The sequence below is a fragment of the Oryctolagus cuniculus genome, chromosome 5 (assembly GCF_051225735.1).
Source record: "Oryctolagus cuniculus isolate XC-2025 breed Fujian yellow rabbit chromosome 5, ASM5122573v1, whole genome shotgun sequence".
NCBI lineage: Eukaryota > Metazoa > Chordata > Mammalia > Lagomorpha > Leporidae > Oryctolagus > Oryctolagus cuniculus.
In genome coordinates, this window is record NC_142871.1 from 48,311,525 (window position 1) to 48,314,234 (window position 2,710).

The 2,710-nt window shown below is 41.7% G+C and overlaps 1 pseudogene; it reads right to left on the minus strand.

Moving 5' to 3' along the window:
* Positions 1–278: 278 nt before the first annotated feature.
* LOC100356117 (sorting nexin-5-like) lies at positions 279–1,607 on the minus strand (annotated as a pseudogene).
* Positions 1,608–2,710: the final 1,103 nt, after the last annotated feature.

The following is a 2,710-nucleotide window of genomic DNA, read 5'->3' on the forward strand; positions in this document are numbered from 1 at the left end:
TTCATCTCAACTATAAAAATGGAGCTGCAAAGGGTACACAAAGACAAATGAGATTTTCTTGCCCTTATTCTAATACAAACACTTCAGGTGACTCAAGAAACATGAGTAACAAAGAGTGAGAACTATGTAATTAAGGAATGGAATGTCTGTTACCTATTTGTTGGAACTGGCGCCTCTCCGACAAAATCAGTTTGTGTGGACATGAGCACATGGAGAAACAAGTTCCGGGTGATTGCTTCTATTGGTTCCCAGAAGGCACATGTCTCCTATACCCTCTTGGTAATGAAAGACAAACTACAGAAGAATCCAGTATTTATATCTTGCCCACTTTGAGGCATTGAATACATAAGGAAAAGATTAGTTATATCCAAATAGCATGCAATAAAAATATTTTTAAACCAACATGGTTAAGTGTTAAGATTTTTAGAAATCAAAATAGTTCACATAATTTTAACTAACGTCAAAGCTAATAAGTCTTCCATGGTAATGATTTAAATGCAAGTGATGCTGGTTTTCTTTCACATTCACTTCCTTCCTTCAGAGTAAAGGTAGATCAGTTGTTCTTCAACAAGTCAATGCAGCTCTGCAAGAGGGAGACATTATTCCTGGTATGCTTTATTTCCAGTTCAGACATTTCAATTAGATTCTTTCTAAGTGCTGCCACTCTCTTCTGCTTGAAATTTATCCATTCTTTTTTCGCAGATTCAGAAAGCTCTTCAAATTTCTGGCAGCATTCCTTTTGGTGTGCCTCTGCCAACTTGACATCTCTGCTTTTCAACCTGGCTTTATCCAGAGCTTTGTTTGCGTTCTCATAGTTAATAAGGGTCTTGGTACGTCTGTATGAGAGGTCCTTTGCAGCTCTGTGCTGAGCATGTAGTAACGGAGGAGTTCTGTGAGCTTTAACTCTTCGTCTGATGAGACTCGACTCTCTACTTTGCTGTTTATCAAACAGCTCAGCAACCTTCAACAGGTACTCTTGATGACTGCTGGCTCTTCAAAAGCCAGGCTGTGCAAGCAAGCTGCAGTGTGGATATAGTCGTCTGCAACATTTTTATGAGACCTGGTCATCTTGTCAGCTTTCCCACAGGCGTCCTTGATCCTGTTGTAATAGTTAATGAGGAAGGTCTTCCCTTGCTCAAAGAAGTTATCTACCTCCTTAACACCACACTTTTGAAAAAGCCACATTTCTTTGGTGTTTTTCCACCTGACACTTAGGCCTCCAGTTCCTGTTTCATCTTGGCAAATTCTTCCTTGGTCATAGGCCCTTCACCCTCTCCGAGTTTCTGCATCTTCTCACGAGGGCCATCGAAGTCAGGCTTTGCAGGTGCAGGTGGAACAATAAGCCCAGCATGCTCTGTTGTTTCAGTGAGTGTCACGTAGCCACACCAAGTCTTCATGCTGCCTTGTAACAGAAAACTCTGGGCTCGGAAACGTGGGCAGTGTGGTCTTGGTGTGCACCTCATCTCTCCGCTGAGTGCATCAGGTATGTCAGTCTGAGGTGAGGGATCAATATTCAGGTCCACAGACACAGATCTCAGCTTGCTGCGGTCCTCCTCCTGGAGCTGCAGCAACTCGGGAATCGCGGCCATGACGATGCGGGCCTGGAGCAGGGGCCTTGCTTAGCACCACGCAGAGACGGCTGACCACAGGACCACGACGAGAACGCGGAGCCACAGGCACTCTCTGAGCCAAGCGCATCTCAAGATCTTTTTCATCATTTTAACCACAGAGTACAATAGCGCCATTTACAGCTCAGTCCTGCAATTATGCATCGAAGCATAAACAGATGGATAAAGGAACATATTTGGTTGGTGAGACTCATTTTTAGTGAAATGATTTTGGGTTGGTAAGCATTGTTTTCATTTTTAGAGTTTCTAATTTATGATTAACATGCCTAACCTCTTCCCCCTTATCTTTTTGTAAAATATTATCTGTCCACTTCTTACACTTATCTCTCCATGAATTTTTTTTAACTTTTATTTAATGAATATAAATTTCCAAAGTACGATTTATGGATTACAATGGCTTCCCCCACATACCGTCCCTCCCACCCACTACCCTCCCCTTTCCCACTCCCTCTCCCCTTCCATTCACATCAAGATTCATTTTCGATTATCTTAATATACAGAAGATAAGCTTAGTATACATTAAGTAAGGATTTCAACAGTTTGCTCTCACACAGAAACATAAAGTGAAAAATAATAGATGATTTTTTTAAATGATGATGAAATCAGATCAGACCTATTGTCATGTTTAATCCCAGTGAGAGTCAAGTTGGGAGTTGATAAACAGTCAGGAGAGTGAAGAGACAACCGACAGAATGGGAAAAAATATTTGCAAACTATGCAACAGACAAAGGGTTAATAACCAGAATCTACAAAGAGATCAAGAAACTCCACAAAAACAAAACCAACAACCCAATTAAGAGATGGGCCAAGGACCTCAATAGACATTTTTCAAAAGAGGAAATCCAAATGGCCAACAGGCACATGAAAAAATGTTCAAGGTCATTAGCAATCAGGGAAATGCAAATCAAAACCACAATGAGGTTTCACCTCACCCCGGTTAGAATGGCTCACATTCAGAAATCTACCAACAACAGATGCTGGCGAGGATGTGGGGAAAAAGGGACACTAACCCACTGTTGGTGGGAAAGCAAACTGGTCAAGCAACTATGGAAGTCAGTCTGGAGATTCCTCAGAAACCTGAA